Source organism: Nyctereutes procyonoides, unplaced genomic scaffold, assembly GCF_905146905.1.
Source record: "Nyctereutes procyonoides isolate TBG_1078 unplaced genomic scaffold, NYPRO_anot_genome, whole genome shotgun sequence".
Taxonomy (NCBI): Eukaryota; Metazoa; Chordata; class Mammalia; order Carnivora; family Canidae; genus Nyctereutes; species Nyctereutes procyonoides.
The window spans coordinates 12401010-12420656 of record NW_026575031.1 but is presented as its reverse complement, the minus strand read 5'-3'; the positions used below and the strand labels follow the sequence as shown (position 1 = coordinate 12420656).

The 19647-nt window shown below is 34.1% G+C and overlaps 1 non-coding gene across 1 annotated transcript; it reads left to right on the top strand.

Moving 5' to 3' along the window:
- Positions 1–1331: 1331 nt before the first annotated feature.
- LOC129504288 (U6 spliceosomal RNA) lies at positions 1332–1433 on the top strand. Its single transcript, XR_008663327.1, has one exon. It is a non-coding gene; the product is annotated as a U6 spliceosomal RNA (small nuclear RNA).
- The last annotated feature ends 18214 nt before the right edge of the window (positions 1434–19647 follow it).

Sequence of the window (19647 nt, the reverse complement as noted above, 5' to 3'; positions counted from 1 at the left end):
AATAATACAATAAAGTGGACAAAAATTTAAAAGATGCTTCAGAAAAGGAGATTTACAGATTGCAAATAAGTACATGAAAAGATATTCACCATAATTAGTCCTTAGGAGAATATAAATTAAGACCACAATTTGATACCAACACATATTATTAGACAGTCTAAAATTTAAAAGATCTATCATATTAAATACTGAAGAGGATGTCTTATACAACTGTTTCTCTTAGACATCGATGGGAATACAAAATGGTGCAACCACTTTAGAAACAGTTCATCAGGCTTTTAAAAAGCTAAATATACATCTAATACATGACCTAATCATTCCACTCCTAGGTATTTATCCAAGAGAAATGAAGGTATATGTTTACAAATGACTGGAACTCAAGTTTTCAAAGCAGTTTCATTTGTAATAGCCAAATATTAAAAGAACCCAAATGGCAAATGGATAAGTAAATTGTGGTGTATTCCTAAAATGGAAAAATGTCTTTCAATATAAAACAATAAGCTGTTGCTACATGCAAACACATGGATGTATTTCTAAATAATTATTCTGAATGAAGAAGCCAGAGGAAAAAAGTGCCTGTTATATGGTCCCATTTATATGAATTCTAGGAAATTCAAACTCTCTGTAGTGAAAGAAAGCTGTTCTACTGATAAATATGTTAAGTTCTGAAAATTGGTCCTCAAATTCAACTTTTTGATTAGACCTAACTACTATATAGGTAAACACTAACATCATCTGTTGATGATAGTCACACTTGACTGGCTTTTAACTTAGATATTGTTTCCCCTTTTTAAATGAAATTTCATAAGCATAAACAATGTTGTATATGTAACAGTGGTGCTTCTCCAACATGTAATACGGTAGAGAGTGTACTAAATGTCAAGAAAACATAGAAGCAAGAAAGGTAGGGTATGTGGACACCATCAGATCTCTCTTTTTGGGAATCACAAGGCTAGAACATAACATTGATAAGTGAACAACAAAATCTTGTGGAAAGATTAGAAATGCATCTTTTGGGGAACTGAAAGTCTCAGTTTTGCACTTCTAAGAATCAGCGCCTTTAATCAACAATGGTAAATAGAGACATTAGGTAAATTGTCAAGCTGAATCTCCAATCATTTTAGGACTGCTCAAGAAATTGCTAATATTGCTCATTTAATCTTTTAAGATTTGTTAAGTTTTTGCAAATTTCTCCTCTGCAGTTAATTTAGATAAGACAAGTATATACACACACAATCGATTCTCATTATTTGTGGATTCCAAATTGTAAATTTGCCTACTTGCTAGAATGTATTTATAACCATAAAGCCAATACTTGTGAGATTTTATATATGCTTGCTTCGGCAGCACATATACTAATTTTGAAATGATATGGAGATTAGCATGCTCCTGCACAGGATGACACACAAATTCATGAAGCGTTCCATAAAGAGAAAATATTTGCAGGGTTTTCATGATCATTCATTTTTCTTCCCTCAACACAGAGAGGGAAGAAAAATTTGAGTCACCTGATGCACATTTCCAGCTGAAGTCAAACGAGGCCACACTCTGCCTTTTTGTTTCAGTTCTCATATTGTCAACAAGTGTCTTTTTCATGGTGCATTAGCTATCACATTTTTTTGAATTTTTGTACTTTTTGTTGATTTTGCTGTTTAAAATGATCCCCAAGGGTAGTGCTGAAGTGCCATCAAGTGATACTAAATACAAGAAAGCTGTGACGTGTCTTAAAGAGAAATACGTGTGTTAGACAACCTTCATTCAAAGGTGAGTTATAGTGTTGTTGGTCTTGAGTTTAATGTTAATTATTTGGCAATATATATTAAATAAGGTATCTTTAAACAGAAATACAGGGGCAGCCCGGGTGGCTCAGCGGTTTAGCGCTGCCTTCGGCCCAGGGTGTGATCCCGGAGACCCGGGATCGAGTCCCACATCAGGCTCCCTGCATGGAGCCTGCTTCTCCCTCTGCCTATGTCTCTGCCTCTTTCTCTCTCTCTGTGTCTCATGAATAAATAAATAAAAGCTTTAAAAATAAAGAGAAATACACATAAAACAGGGCTTTGTATTGATCTGTTGACAAGATTGTTGTGACAAGAGGTTTGCAGAAACCTAACTCTGTATTTCCCCTGGGAGCAACAACTCGATAGAATGGAACTAATGAGAATGAGAATCATCTGTTTGTATTTATGCATATACATATAGTTTACTTTAAACATACATATATACATATAAGCATATATATGTATATGCACACACACAGATATACAGACTGACTAATCAATTGACTAATACTTACCATGAAGAGTAACCTTAGTTTTCCAGTCCCTGAATCAGTTTGCATGCTATATGCTATAAATTGCATTTATACATTTTTGAGACAATAGAACCTCTCTGAAATTAGACTTTCCCCCAAAAATCTGGCCCTCACGACCACTGTTCATGATCAGTTCTGATTACAGGAGCAGTTAACAGTTACTAGAGGAATCTATTTGCTTCAGCTTTAGCATTCTGGCCAAGGAATATTTTTCAGGGCCTGAGCAAAGGGAATTAGAAAAAGAAGAGGAATGACAACTAAGAAAAGAATTAATTAATTAATTAATTAATTAAAACCTCTGAGTACTATTAAATCCCCCTGACCCCAAATCAGGATATTTTTACATCCTTCTCATTATTTTTAGTATTTGTTACTGCCCTTATGGGCCTCAGCTTTCCATCTGCCAGATGAATTTAATTGAATTCCTTGGGCTAAAAAGCAAAAATCAAGAAAGATTTCAAAGAGAGAGAGAGAGAGAGAGAGAGAGAGAGAGAGAGAGAGAGAGAGATATGCTCTTGAGTCATATGAAAAGGAGACCAAGAGGGATCCCTGGGTGGCGCAGTGGTTTAGCGCCTGCCTTTGGCCCAGGGCGCGATCCTGGAGACCCAGGATCGAATCCCACGTCGGGCTCCCGGTGCATGGAGCCTGCTTCTCCCTCTGCCTGTGTCTCTGCCTCTCTCTCTCTCTCTCACTGTGTGCCTATCATAAATAAATAAAAAAAAAAAAAGAAAAAAAAAAAAGAAAAGGAGACCAAGAAAGAACAAAAACTAAAATTCAGTCAAGAAATATGTAGCTCAGACTTTGGCCAAAACAAGAAAAGTCAGGCAATTTTAAAAGCTGTAGGTATGTGGTTTCACTTCTATTCAGAGGAGGATGGTAACCAGATTTGGATTTTCATTCAAACTGATCTTTACTTTTTCAGTGCCATCTTCCAGAAACAGCTACCTCTTTGTGAATAGATGTCTAAGTAACGACACAAAATGATAAATCCTAGAAGCATGGAGTTCAATATGGAAATCACATGCATATTTTTCAGGGTGGTCTCTAATTCTTTAATCAAAATTGAGTCCTCTTCTAGGGCTATACTAAGGATATTAGGTGAATTCTTAAGTGTGAACAATGACTGACAAAACAATGTTTTAAATTTATCCCCTGCCTCCTTAGAGAATGAGAAAAAAACATCTATTTTCTTTAAGTCTATATCTGGGGATATTATTTTAACGTCAACTGCCAAGAGCATTGCCAAAATTGCAATCCTGCAGTACGACCATTCTTCACTACATTAAATGACAAGAACAAAAGTGCACTCTGTGCGTACATACTACTGGTCCCATGACAAGCTCTTCATGATAACAGGGGTGTCCCTGCCTTTCCAGACATAAGAGGAGCCATGACAAATGATGTGCACCAAGAGACTGACAGCTCATTTTCTCCTGCACTTGCCTGCTGCTTTATACTAAGAGAGGAGAGGTGTAGCAAGCTGAAAAACACACAATCCCTCCACTCTCCATAACATGTTCTCTGACATTCCTCTTATTCCTTATTTTGTAGCAACCAACCTTATACAATATTTGAGGCTCTTTTAAAGTTAATGATCTTAGGATCTGGAAATATGAAAGGTTATTATACAGAAAATGATAGCCAGCTGTTTTTCATCTTACCTGAAGAGAGATCTTGAGCTGCTGCCATTCATTCCAGAAAAATTGAGCAAATGCTTTTTAATCATAAAGATGATGATGATTGTGATGATGATGATGATCAAACAGCATCAGGTGCAGAGAACCTGGATTGCAGTCTGCAGAACCTCACTCTGATAAAAGGAATGTCCTGACATTGGAAATTAGGAATTTAGTTGCTGATTCAAATTTACTCAGCATTTAACAAGAATTTGCTTACCTTCCTTTGTGAGACCAGTGCTGTGATTGAACCCAAGGAATGTATAAAATTAGAGGTCAATAACCTGTCTCTGTCAAGGTGATTTACAGCTTAGTTTAAAACAAGGACTTTCTTATGTGAAATTATTAAGCAGAGTTTAAAGATAACATGTAATTACTGTGCTAACTATTTTTTAGTTCAGGAAGTTTGACTACTCAAGGGAGTCTTCACGAAGGAAGTAAGGTTTCAGCAAGACCGTGAGGAATAGATCAGATTAGGAAGTAACTGAAAGATATGTACTGTTCTATAAATATTTATACTGTATACCTAACAATGTTCTGGCCTACCTGGAATCATAGAATGATATAGTTAAAAGGCATGTTTGAAATTATAAAGTACGCTTTTATTACACAAATAAGGAAGTGTTATCTAATCCTTATGCTCTGTGGGCAATTATAGCAAATTAGTGGTGGAGCTAGGAACAGAAAATTTCTACTTTAGTTCAATACTCATATATGAAAGACATTTCATTTCTCCTGCCCTGATTGTCCAGTAAGGTAACCAGGACCTACATTAGAAATGGCCTGAAAATAACTAGAAAGTATCATGGAAAATCAAAATCATAAAATAAGGAAAAAAAAATCCCTACATCACCTTGAAGACAAAACAAGTATCATTTCCATTGTTAAGAAATTAATCTCCATATGAAACAGATTCTTTTTAAAGATTTTTTCTTGTAAAAAACAATTCTATGATTTGTTAAACATTTCCTTATTGTATTAATCTTTTAAAATCTTTTTTTTTTAAATTTATTGTCTTTAGTAAAATGTCTACAACTAATTATTATAGTGTTGCCGAGTTTATATATTAGCCAGAGTTGTTAAATTCCAGGTTATTTTATTCTAACTTTCCAGACATCAATAAATCTTAGTTTATACTTTAGAATAGATTTTGTTTTTCTTCCCAGTAATGACAGCAAGGAAGTCAGATATGCATAAGGCATATTGAGAGGCAGCATACACAGGAGAGAAAGTGCAGTCACTGAGTCAGACAGATTTGGCATCAACTCTACTCTTCGAACCTGAGTCCCTCTTCCTCCATATGAGAAGAATATAATACCTAACTCACAAGATAATTGTAAAGATTAAAGTAAATAATGCATGCAAAATGATTAACAATGTCTGGCACGTAGTATATCCTCAATAAATTATAGGTAAATATTAGTTACTAAGTAGCTTGAAAGTGGAGATGAGTTATATTTATGTTTGGCTACTAAATTGGTATCATAGTTGCTGACCAGATAATTAAAGTCACATTTATGACAAAAGATTATCAGTTGTGCATGAAGTTGTAAACGCATCTAATTGAGCATGCGATTGTCAGGAAAAGAAAGATGAGTAGGAGACTACCAGACTGTTCTAGCTTGAACATCTGTTAATCACACATAAAGAACTTAAGGAGACTTTAGCAGCTTTTTTTTTTTTTTTTTTTTGGAAACTAATTGATTCTCACCAATAAAAACCTTAGAAAACATAAATATATAAAATAAACAACAAAATCGCCTTTAATAATGCCATTTGAAGTCAATAAGTTTGATGGATTTTTAGACTTGCATAGATAAAATATTATTATATATATAATTTTGTGCATATACAACTAATAAAAGTTACAGTGTAAAGTAAGCAGGGTGCGACCACATGAACTTTTTATATTCTACTTTTTCACATACTATGTAATATTCAAAAGTGTTATTTATTATTTATTACATAATATTCCACTGAATGATTATTATATTGCCATTTTCAGACATCATTTTTAATGATTATCTGTAAATAGTGCTAAAATGAACATCCTTGGAAAGAAATATTTGCCTCTGTGATAATTTCCTTAGGATAAATGCTTAGAAATGACTTTACTATATTAAAGAAAACTATTTATGGCTCTATATGCTATACAGGTAAACTTCCCTCTATAAAGTTTAGGCCAGTCTATACTATCATTACTGTGTAAGGAAGTGTTCAACACCGAATTCACTGTCCTTATCACTGGTCATCATCATTCATCATAACTGTAATGACTAATTATCAGGACTAATGTGGCAGGTCCTGTTCTACTTTACTGATGCTAAATTGTTTAATCTTTTCAATATTTCTATAAGTCGTATTATAATTATCCCCATTTCACAGATTAAAAACTGTGGCATAAACAGATTAAGTTAAATGCCTGAAGCTACTCAAGTAAAAAAAGTAGGGACTTCATTTTAGGCAATGTGTTTTCAAAGATCATGCTTTTAACTATACTGCAGTATTATTTTCTCACAGAGGTCATCCATATTATTTTTTTTAATATTTTTGCATTTTGAAAGAAAAAAATCCACTGTTTTGTTTTCTATAATTTTATTTGTAAAGTTAATATTCTCAATATGTTTATTTGTTTTTTACATTTAATTTTTTTAGTGTCAATTTTCTATTCATGTTTATCACATTATAGAATACTTTTCCCTGGAGGCAAGATTTTTAAATAGGATTCTAATTGACTCTCTCTTTGGAGTAGTAATAAATATGGATTTTCAAGATGGTGACACGATTTATTCATTTTCATGAATTTGGAGAAATTTTGCTAATTGCATTCTCTAGTGAGCTTTGGACTCCCTGCCTGCCAATATATATTGCATTTTACAGGTTCTTTTAGATGTTCTCTTTGGTTTGTAATTGATGGATTTCCTGAAAGCAAAAAGTCACAGGAGATTTAGTGAGTGTGAAATGGTAAATATTGAAAGCATTTTAAATATTGATATGAAAATAGATCTCCTAGCTGGATATCTTTTTGTTCTGCTGTTTCTGGAATGAATACATTAGTTTAAAAATTTTAAACATAACAGATGTGAAAGTGCTAGTGTTTGGATTGGTAATAGACTGTTCCCTGCCAGATTTGCTGGTAGCATTTCTATATTCTGGAAATATGAGAGACATTTACAGCCATAGTGATATTTCCAAGCACTTTAATAAATCTAGTATACTCACATGATTATTTCCAATTGCAGAAATACTCCTGGCCTAGAAGAAATTGCTGTACTTAATGGGGTTTGAGGATTAATTGTTGTATTTAAGGGCTACAAAAAAAGAGTATGGGCATGAGGTAGGATGCAATAAAAGAGAAAGGAAGTCATGAGCCAAGTGTCTTTTGCAATAAAAAAAATGGAAAATGAGAAATTAGAATAATTTGATAAGGCCAAAAGGAGTGGCATTACTCCTTGGAAAACTGAGATACCTTCCCCCAACCAGAAGTATGGGAGTCAACAAAGTGCTGAAGTTTGGTTTGGGGCTGGGTATGCAAGAAAGTTCTGCCAGTAATGAAAAGAAATCTCTCCCCATTTTGTCTTCATTCAAAATCCATATTTAAAATATTATCATAATAATGTATTTGTCAGAGTCCTGACAAGAGATAGATGGTCTAATGAAATGAGGTCATTGAAGAGTATTAAATAAAGGGTTATTTTTTTTTTCCACAAGGGAATGAGTACAGGTTAAGGGAATGAACAGGGGTTGGTGATGCACCCAAGGTCTGTTACACTTCTAACATAATGGAGCTATTACCACTTCTAACATGAAGAGATTGAGTTGTAGGGGAGGGAGGGTATTATGGGAATTGGAGAGAGCCACTGCTATTGGCAAGGAAGCAGTCTTTGGTGAACTGATTTATCTCAAAAACACTAATTTGAATGGATATAGGCATCCCTGTGATTATTGCAGCATTATTTACAAAAAACAAATTAGGGAAGTGGCCCAAATGTCCATCAATAGATGAATGTATAGAGAAGATGTGGTGTATATATGGAATGGAACATTAGCGGCCATAAAAGGGAATGAAATCCTGCCATTTGCAGCAACATGACTAGAGCTAGAGAGTATAATGCTAAGTGAAATAAAACAGTCAAAGAAAGACAAATGCCATATAATTTCACTCACATGTGGAATTTAAGAAATAAAACAAATGAACAAAAAAACAATGAGAGAGACAAACCAAGAAACAGACTTCTAACTAAAAAGAACAAACCAGTGGTTGCCAGAGCAGAGATGGGTGGGGGATAGGTAAAATGGGTGAAAGAGATTAAGAGTACACTTATGATTGTTGAATCTGTACACTGTACACATGAAACTAATATATCACTGCATGTTAACAACACTGGAATTAAAAACTTAAAAAATTAACAAAAATCTCCATTCTGACAGACACAGAATAACTCAGCTGGGTTGCTATAGATGCAATAAAATATGTAAACAGTTGTGAAGGGTAAGCCAAAATGATACCAAAAAAAAGCATAGTTTATAGAATTTGCTGATTTCTGTAGTATAAATTCTCACACATGCCCAATTTCAAGCTACCACCATGATGTCACTGAACTGAAACTGAGAAGCAATGTAGACAGTTGGCTCTTGTCCATACAAACTGGTTCGAGCATGTCAGAGGCCTCTGTGAAATAGACAATAGACACAGATGAGCCCACTTGGAGGGTACACCAATTCTTTCCATCAGCGGCTTACTATGGGTGGTTCCTTGAAGAAGGAAGCATTCATATCTAGTGTTCACTTCACCCAGTGATAGCCACTTATCCCTCTGAATTACAAAACAGCAAAAATTATGACTTGAGATCTTGAGGGCAGCAATTTTTGGTTAGGGCTTTGCTGGGGCAATCTACAGTTTATTGCTACTTGCCTCTTTGGAATGAATCAACAAAAGCAATTCTCTAAGTAGGCCTGGCATCTTGTATGCTGCATACACACACACACACACACACACACACACACACACACACACACAGCAAAAGAAACACATAAAACCAACATCCATGGGTTCTTTGCCAATCCGCAGAGTCTGACCTGTTGGAAGTATATCAGTGGCTCCACTGCCCTCTGATTGAGAGTAGGATTTGAACAATGAGAGAACGAGCAGGTTCTCAAAGGGTAAACTGTGACATCAGAATATTCCCTGATTCTGTCTCAGAGGCTCCCTCAGGCTGATTGCATCCCTCCTCCAGAGGTCACAGGTTCTGTTAAGTGCCCCTCTCTACACAGCTGCTCTGCTCCAAGTTCTCTCTCTGTCTGTTTTTAAATTTAAATTAAACAAAAGCAGTGCACCCTTTTCTCCCAACTTCCACCCTCTGCTTCTGGCAACTGCCACTCTGTGGCAACCACACTCTAGCTAGAGTATGTATGGGTGTGTCTGTGTATACACACATACACACAGACACACACACACACATACTCATAGGGGGTGCATATAGTGTTTTATATATATAGTATTTTATATATTTATATATGTATTTAGTTATAAATTACATAATTCAGTTATAAATATTTATATGTTTGTTATATGTATAGAAAGAGGGATTCCATATATAAGAGAGATCACAGTATTTGTCTGTCTCTGTCTGATGCCATCAAGGTCCATCCACGTTGCTACAAATAGCAAGATTTTATACTTTTTATGGCTGAATAATATCCCATTGTGTATAAATGCCTCAACTTCTTTATTAATTTATCCACTGATACATATCTTGGCTACTGTAAAATACTGCCACAGTGAACACAGGGGTGCATATATCTTTTCAAATTAGTGTTTTTATTTTCCTGGATAAATACCCAAAAGGTAAGTTACTGGATCATATTGTAGTTGTATTTTTAATTTTTTGAGGAACCTCCATACTGTTTTCCACAGCGACCATACCAATTTACAATCCTGCCAATAGTACGCAAGGGTTCCCTTCCCTTCACATCCTTGCCAACACTTGGTATTCAGTCTTTTTGATATATCCATTCTAACAGGGATAAGATGATAATATCATTGTGGTTCCAATTTGCATTTCCCTGGTGATTAATGATATAGAGCATATTTTTATGTACCTGTTGGTCATCTGTATATCTTCTTTTGAAAAATCTACTCAGATCTTCTGCCAATTGAATTATTTGCTTTGTTTGCTATAAAATTGTAAGAGTTCTTTCTACATTTTGAATATTAGCTCCTTATCAGATAATTTGCAAATACTTTTTCCCACTCAACAAGTTGCCTTTTTATTTTGTTAAGTTTCCTTTGCTATACAAAAAGTTTAGTTTGTTTATTTTTTGTTTTGTTGCTTTAGCTTTTGGCATTATACTTAAAATAATCATTGCCAAGACCTATGTAAAAGAACTTACTACCTATGTTCTTCTTCCAGTATTTTATGGTTGTAGGTTTTGTTCAAGTTTTTAATCTATTTGGAGTTAATTTTTGTGTATTGATTTGTGTAAGATAGTGGTCCAGTTTCATTATTTTGCATGTGGCTGTCCAGTTTTCCCAATACATTTGCTGAACAGATTTTCCTTTCCCTGTTGTATATTCTTGGCTTCTTTGTCATAAATTAACTTACCATATATACATGGGTTTATTTCTGAGTTCTCTATTTGTTTCTATTGATCTATGTGTCACAATAGTATTTTAATTACTATAGCTTTGTAGTATAGTTAAATTGGGGAGGATGATACTTCTAGCTTTGTTCTTCTTTCTCAAGAATGTTTTGGCTATTTGGGTCTTTTATGATTCCAAGCTAATATTAGGATTGTTTGTTCTATTTCTGTGAAAAATGCCATGGGAGTTTTGATAGGGACTGCATTGAATCTGTAGATTGCTTCAGGTAGTATGGACACTTTAATAATATTAATTCTTTTAATCCATGAGCAAAGAATATCTTTCCATTTATTTTTGTCTTTTTCAATTTCTTTCATTAATGTCTTATACCTCCTTAGTTAAATTTATTCCAAGGCATTCTATTTTTTTTTTTATGGTGCAATCATAAGTGTGACTGTTGTCTTAATTTCTCTTTGATAGTCCATAATTAGATTAGTATATAGAAATGCAATGGATTTTTGTGTATTGATTTTATATACTGCAACTTTACTGAATTCATTTATTAGGTCTAACAGTTTTTTGATGGAGTCCTCAGGGTTTTCTATATATAGTATCATGTCATCTGAAAATAAGGATGGTTTTACTTCTTCCTTTTCAATTTTGATGCCCCTTATTTCTTTTTCTTGTCTGATTACTTCCAGTACTATGTTAAATAAAAGTGGCAAGAGTGGGCATCTCTGTCTTATTTCTGATCTTACAGGAAAATTTTCAACTTTTTACCATTAGGTTAGTGTCACCATAGTGACATACATGGCCTTTACTTCATGGATGTACATTCCATCTATACCCACTTTATTAGAGTTTTTTTTTTTAATCAGAAATGGATATTACATTTTGTCAAATGCTTTTTCTATATCTATTAAGATGATCATATGATTCTTATCTTTCATTTTGTTAATGTGGTTTATTACACTGGCTGATTTATAAATGTTGAGCTATACTTTCATCCCTGGAATAAATCTCATTTGATCATGGTGTATGATCCTTTTAATGTATTGTTGAATTCAGTTTGCTAACATTTTGTTGAGGATTTTTACAACTGTGTTCCTCAGGGATATTGGCCTGTAATTTTCTTTCTTTGTGGTGTCCTTGTCTGATTCTGTTATCAGGGTAATGCTACCTTGAAGCCTGCTTCTCCCTCTGCCTGTGTCTCTGCCTGTCTTTCTCTGTGCTCATGAATAAATAAATAAAATCTTAAAACAAACAAACAAAAAAAACAAATCTCTTTCATCAGGATTCAGTCTTGGAAGATTTTATATTTAAAATGAATTTATCTATTTCTTCTATGTTATTCACTTTCTTAGCATATAATTATGCATAGTAGTCTCTTATGATCATATTTCTGTGGTATCAGTTGTAATATCTCCTCTTTCATTTCCAATTTTATTTATTTGAGTCCTCTCTCTTTTTTTTTCTTAGTGAGTCTAGCTAAAGATGTGTCAATTTTGTTTACCTTACAAAGAACCAACTCTTGGTTTTGTTGATCTTTTCTAATGACTTTAAAACCTCCGTTTCATTTATTTCTGATCTAATCTTTGTTATTTCCTTTTTGCTACTAACTTTGAGCTTTGTTTTTCTAGTTTCTTTAGGTGTAAAGTTAGGTTGCTTATTTGAGACTTCTTTTTTGTTGAAGTAGGTGTTTATCACTATGAACTTCACTCTTAGTACTGCTTGTGCTGCCTCCCATAAATTTTGGTTTATTCCATTTCTCTATTCATTTGCCCCAAGGTATCATTTATATCTATTTGATTTCTTCTTTGACCCATTGATTGCTTAGTAACACATTGTTTAATATCCACATATTTGTGGATTTTCCAGCTGTCTTCATTTAATTAATTTCTAGTTTCATAACATTGTTGTCAGAAAATATGTTTCATATGATTTCACTACTCTTAAATTTATTAAGGCTTGTTTTGTGGCCTAACATATAATCTATCTTGGATAGTGTTCCATATGCACTTAAGAAAAGTGTATATTGTGTAACTTCTGGATGGAATGTTTTATAGATAATTTGTTAAGTCCATCTGATTCAATGTGTTATTTAAGATCAATGATCAATGTTTCCTCATTGATTTTCAGTCTGGGTGATTTATCTATTAATGTAGGTAGGGTATTTAAGTCCCCTAATATTATTATATTGCTATGTATTTCTCCCTTTAGATATGTTAATATCTGCTTAGTATATTTAGGTGCTTCTATGTTTGGTGCATAAATATTTATAAATGTTGTATCTTCACATTGAATTCATTCCTTTATCATTATGTAACACCTTTCTTTGTCTCTCATTTCAATCTTTGTTTTAGTTTGTTTTGTCTGACATAATACTAGCTACTCCAGCTTTGTTTTGGTTTGGATATGCACAAAATATCTTTTTTCATCTCTTTACTTTCAGTCTCTGTATGTCCTTACATCTAAAGTGAGTCTCTTGTCCACATCATATACATGGGGCTTGGGGCTTGTTTGTTTATTTGTTTGTTGTTTGTTTTTAATCTGTTCAGCCACTCTGTCTTTTGATTGGAGAATTTAGTCAATTTACACCTAAAATTATTGTTGGTAGATACTTAGTGCTATTTCGTTCATTGGTTTCTGGTTGTTTTTATAGTTCTTCTCTGTTCCTTTCTTCTCTTACTCTCTTTTTTTCTGGTTTGATAAATTTCTTTAGTGCTATACTTATATTCCTTTATCTTTATCTTTTGTGTATTTACTACAGGTTTTTGCCTTGTGATTAGTATGAGGCTTACATATATGTATAGCAGTCTATTTTAAGTTGACAAAAACTTAAATTTGATCCCATTGTAAAGCTCAATATTATTACTACTCCCTTGCCATATTTTGTTTTTGATGTCACATTTTATATCTTTTCATCTTGTGTATCCTTTAACTAATTGTTGTAATCATAGTTATTTTTACTACTTTTGACTTTTAACCTTTACACTAGCTTTATAATCTGCTACCTGTATTATATATTTACATTTCCAGTGAGTTTTATTCTTTCAGTGTGCTCTTGTCACTAATTAGCACCCATTCTTTTCAGCTTAAAGACATTCCTTTAACATTTATTATAAGGTCAATTGAAAAAAATAAGGTCAATTGAGTGGTGATGGACCTCTTTAGCTTTTGCTTGTGTAGCATATTCTGTTAATAAATCCCTTCACTGTCTTCTTCAGGCTAAAATTAGTGAGTACTCTCCACTATTATTTATTTGCACTTTTGTTTTATTTTGTTTTTATTCACCATGCTCTACTTTCTGATTAAAAAAAAATAATAATGAGGTATTTTTCCCTTCCAGGATCCTGGCTGCTACCTGTAGTGTGGTAAAGACATAACTTATTATGTTTGTAGTAAATAATACTATATACAGTAGGTACAATAGCACAAGAAAGACAATCTTTCTTATAGACTCCTTGGTACTGAATACATCTTTTGTCATCTTAATTCAGTTTATTCCCAATGATAAGCTGGCAAATGTTCAACAACCAGCATTTAAGTGAGGAAAAAAACTGTCTTCCTTGTTTTAATACCCTCCGTTTTTTTTTTTTTTCAAGTCTGTGATGGGTTATCTGAGGATAAATGAATCAAAGCTTCATCTACCATAATTCTCCATTACTTCCTCTCTTACATTAACTCTCTAGTGCCTCTGACTATATTCTTTTGGCCACTGGGATGTCAGAGATAATAACTCTCCTTTGAGCACCAAAGATAAACATTTTATAAATTAAAAGTGTGTAAACATAACAATTAACCATAAAACTTGGCAGGTAATTTGGCATTTGCAGAAGATTACAACTAAAAGATCTTGCACACTCAGGCATATGCATGGGGAAATTTTAGCTATAGCCTATAATAGTTCCTTTATGAAACAAATCTTAGAGGAGAAGAGGAAACCCCAAAGCAACTTCTCCCCTTTTGCTGAACAAGAGTTTGGCATCCTCCTGAAAGGAAAGAAATGAGAAATGTTTGCCCTCTGGTTCATTTCACAAAGGACATGGAAGCATTAAGTCTGGTTTTTAAAGTCTAATTTGAGACTCTTCCCTCTTCTCTCCCCCATATAATGTGCTCTACAGTCCTGGAGGCTGCACTCAGCGTAGGATCTCTAGGGGATTATAGAGTCAGGGTCACAAAATGCCTAGGAGCTATTCATTATACCCTTATGAGTAAGAAAATAATAGGCCATTTAGTTCACAATGGAGACAATAAGCTGGAATGTTATGAGGAAATGTTTATTATTCTCATAATCCTTTCATAATAGTAATATAACTGAACTCATCCTAGAAAAATTTATTTCATTTACAGGTTAAAATTTCTCTGGTTGCATCAGTTTTGAAAAATCCTTGTGGTTAAAAATAGTAATAGCAAATACTCTGATCCACACCTTCATTTTACTTTTTCTGGTGGGTTCCATGTGGTTGAAGTGGTCAGGATTCTACGAAGACAAACCATTGTTTTGGGGAAAAGATCAGGTCTAATGTCAATTTGATCCAAAATACTAAACAATGATGGAGAAAAAATAAGACAGCTCCTATTCTCTACTGAGTAGAGATGTAATGAAACAAACTGCAGCCTGCTGAGATCAGTACACCAGTGGATTCACACGGAACAAACATGTAATACAGAGAAAGGAAAAGAGAAAGCTTTTTGGAAGAAGGCACATTTGAGCTGGGTTTTCAGAGAAAGAAAAGAAGTTCTTCAGTAAAGAAAGGAAGAGAGCTCCAAATGTATAGAAACATATTTATACAGGAAAGGAGCTATGAAATAACAAGATGTATGTGATGAGTTAATAGCAGTTTGGAATTGTGAGCCTGTGAATATGAGGTAACGAGGCTAGATGTAAAGGGAATAAATAGATGAAGACTTTGTGTCTTGTGGATCAGTACTTAGAACTGTAATTCATAACCTCCAGTAGGGACACAGGATGATCTATTGAGCATTTAACTTCAAGTCCTATTTTTTAAAGTCTATTACAAGAAGGTCATAGGTTAGGTGTCACCTGAAATATATGAGGTGATCCTGAAGGAAGAGAGAATTCCTCAACATAGAGGTAGAGGGAGAGAAATAATTGGACTCTTAATCATTCTTTTATATTAAGCAATTCATGTAACATACATTTGCCTACTTAAGTAGATTTACTGCACAAATCCCTTATTTTTAATTTTTTTAAGATTTTATTTATTTGACAGAGAGAGAGCACAAGTAGGGAGAAGGAGAAGCAGGTTCCCCACCAAGCAGTGATCCCGAAGTGGGTCTTAATCCCAGGACCCTGGATCATGACCTATGCTTAGCAGCCACCCAAGTGCCCAAAATATCTAATTTTAATTAAATACTCCAAATAAAAGTTAATACACTCGTGCATGCACTAGTATAAAACAATAAAAGGAGGGAACTGACACATGTTCTTTCTTTCTTTTTTCTTTTTTTTTTTTTGAGGCTTTATTTATTTATTTTAGAGAGAAAGAGAGTGCACCTGGAGGAGGGGCAGTGGGAGGAACATAGAGAGAGGGAGAGGGAGAAAATCTCAAGGAGAGTCCCCACTGAATGCAGAGACCTATGCAGGGCTGTTCCCAGGACCCTGAGATCATGACCCCAGTTGAAATCAAGAGTTGGATGCTTACCCCTCTGAGCCACCCAGGTGCCACACACATTTTCTAAGTCTAGGAAGACTGTCATGCACATATCAAATTTTTAAAAATTTTCTAATCAAATTACACAAAATATCAGTCTAGAAACAAAAATTATTAATAAAACTGTTTGAAATATGATTAATATCCATTATAATAAAGAACCTTGCCTCAAATACAGATTTTTCCCCCAGTTGATTAGGTATTGGATACTATGAAGGCATCATGATAGGCAGGAAAACATTCACAAACTAAGCAGCCAGATCATGACACACTCCTCAATTATGTGTTCAGTAATGTTTCAGGTCACTATATATGCGGACTCATCTGTGCAAAATTTCACTGGACTTTCATAATGAATAAGGCCTGCAGATTGTACTAATGCCAATGTCCCAGTTTTGATATATGATGTTATAATAGAGTTATATAAGATGTTACCTTTGAGAGAAGCTGAGTAAAATTTACATGGGACCTCTAGACTATTTTTCAAAATTTCTATAATTTAGGAGTCTATAATTTATATTTAGTGAGTCTATAATTATTTCAAAGTTAAAAAAATTTTAAACTTCATGATAATTTTTTATTTTTTTATTGGAGTTCAATTTGCCAACATATAGCATAACACCCAGTGCTCATCCCACCAAGTGCCCCATCAGGACCCATCACCCAGTCACCCCAACCCCCTGCCCACCCCTTGTTTGTTTCCCAGAGTTAGGAGTCTCTCATGTTTTGTCACCCTCACTGATATTTTCACTCATTTTCTCTCCTTTCCCCTTTACTCCCTTTCACTATTTTTTATATTCCCCAAATGAATGAGACCATAAAATGATTGTCCTTCTCTGATTGACTTATTTTACTCAGCATAATGCCCTCCAATTCCATCCATGTCGATATATAAATACTTAGAAGTTGATTTTAAGGTTTCCTGCCTAGCAGCAAAAAAAAAAAAAAAAATCGAAAAGGAAAAGCTGTGTACCATTGGGCAACCACATGTTCTTACTGATATAGTAAAAATGGTTGAAATAATATTTTATGAAAAGCAATACGGAAATAAACTAAAATGTGTTCTTCTATTAGCAAAGATGTTCGGAAGACTCAGAAATATTGCTGAAAGTCTGACAAAAAAGGGTTGGAATAAATTATGCAGTGAGCAAGATTTACTACAGAGTTGCAAAAAAATGCAGATGTTTATAACATGTCTTAGCTTTGGCATCTGTTACATTCTGTTTTAATAATTAATTGTATGTAGAACTTTTTTTAGGTAAAAGAAAACATAAACTGGGGAAATAAATTCTTAGCAACATTTTTTCTTTAATAGTAATTAATAATAGTGTATTGTGGAAAACCTATTATAAGTAACCATCATTGGAATTAGAGTTGTTGCTTTGAATATATATATATATATATATATATATATATATATATATATTTCCCAAATGGCATATTACATGTGTATAATTCTAGGGCTATTTTTAAAAAATGAAAAAGAGCCTTAAATACACTAGAATCCTGTGAATCCATTTAATATGTTGACAAGCCTATCTGATATCCCTGATGTTGGCATGTCTTGATGTCAAAACAACCATCCACCACTGTATAATGTATAGTCACCACAGAGCTTATAATAGTTATAAGCATACCAAATTCAAAAAGACTTGAGCCATAGCACTGAGGAAAATATTCACAATATGAGAATCAATTTGACTTTAGTAAAACAGATTTTTACATTAAATTAATGTTGTTAATTTGACTTTTATTGGTTTTGTAGTTCCTTTGTATTTAATGTGTAAATTTGTCTTTGTTGTATTCATGTATAACAGCCATAAGCAGATGGAGCTTATACCTAGCTTTATGCTTAGAAATACTTATGTAACTTCATAATAAAAATAACTTCAGCTCGTCTTCAAGATCCAGAACTACTTTTTTTATTCTTTAAAAGATAATGAGGCACCTGGTGGCTCAGTCAGTTGAGCAACTGCCTTTGGCTCAGTTCATGATCCCAGGACCCTGGGATCAAGCCCCACATCGGCTTCTTCCTCTCCCTCTGCTGCTCCCCCGGCTCATGGGCTCTCTCCCTCTTTGGTTCTCTCTCTCAAATAAATAAATAAAATCTTTAAAGAAAAAAAAAGATGATCTATATGACCCAAGTTTGAGAAACATAGCCTAGATCTCTATGATCTCTCTTACGCCCCACGTAAGATTTCCTTGGAACAAACCAATAGATAAACAACTTCTGTGGGAAGGTAAATGTAAGTAGAGGTGAGAGAGGAATAAGTCCCATTAAAAGCAGAAACAGCCCTAAAAAGATGAAATGATGCTAAGGGAAAATTTTACTAACCACACACTTTAGTCTTATTCCAGTGCTGAAGATATGATGAGTGTTAACTAACTCCTTCGACTGCATTAATTACGTGCATACTTGAACAGTACACAAAGACAGACAATACTGTGACTCTTCCATATAATCTGGCACAATTCCATCAGAGGTCTGCCATGTCTGAAAACTTCTCAGACAACTGTATTATATTCCTAAAAAGTAAGACAATCTCATTCTGTGGCAGATGAAATGGCCACATCGCTGGAAACCAAGGCAGCCAGCATTTCTAACACCAACTGTGTAAAAATCACACTTCAAACACTCTCTAAATAAAGACCATAATTATTTCAGAAGAATAACTGCAGTGAAGATTTGTTACAGCCTGAGATGAGGTCAGGATTAGGATATCCTGTAGCAGGGACTTCTTCCCTTATGTTCCCATTCTAAAAAAAGAGGGATACACAAATATTATTATAAGGAGATATTTATACACATAAAGAGTATAATATCAACCACTACAAAATGCCTGGGAAATATTATATTTCTTATGATTTCCAAAAGCAAAAATCATATCAAATTGGCTAAGAGGCAGTAGAAGAATGTCTTTTGATTTGATTTGTTAGAGGTTTAACATCTATTTTTGCTTTCTTAGTGCTCTTTTTATGGAGTCTCTGTTTTTCTCACGCTCAATATGCTCCCAATTTTGTTTTGTTGTTCCCCCCCCCCCCACCAAAGGCAGGTTTCAGTTTTTTTCCAAATGGCATTCAACATGCTTTCCCGGGTTCCTATCTGCCTTCCAATGACTGGCACCTGGGCAGCAGATGGTGCAAATGGCCTACTATATATTTCCTGGATTGATGAAGAGAACTGTCAGGAACCTGACTGCATTGGCCTGATGCCTCATGGCAGAAAAGGCTGCTCAAAAGTGACAGTGACTGGAAATAATTTTGATTAAAATGATCTGGAGCTTGTTGAGTTTCAAATGCTGTTTTTATCCCTCCTCTTTTTTACACTTACACAACCTTGGATTTTTGCCTTGAAAACATATTGTGAATAAATTGGACACCACAATATCTTAAGCCTCA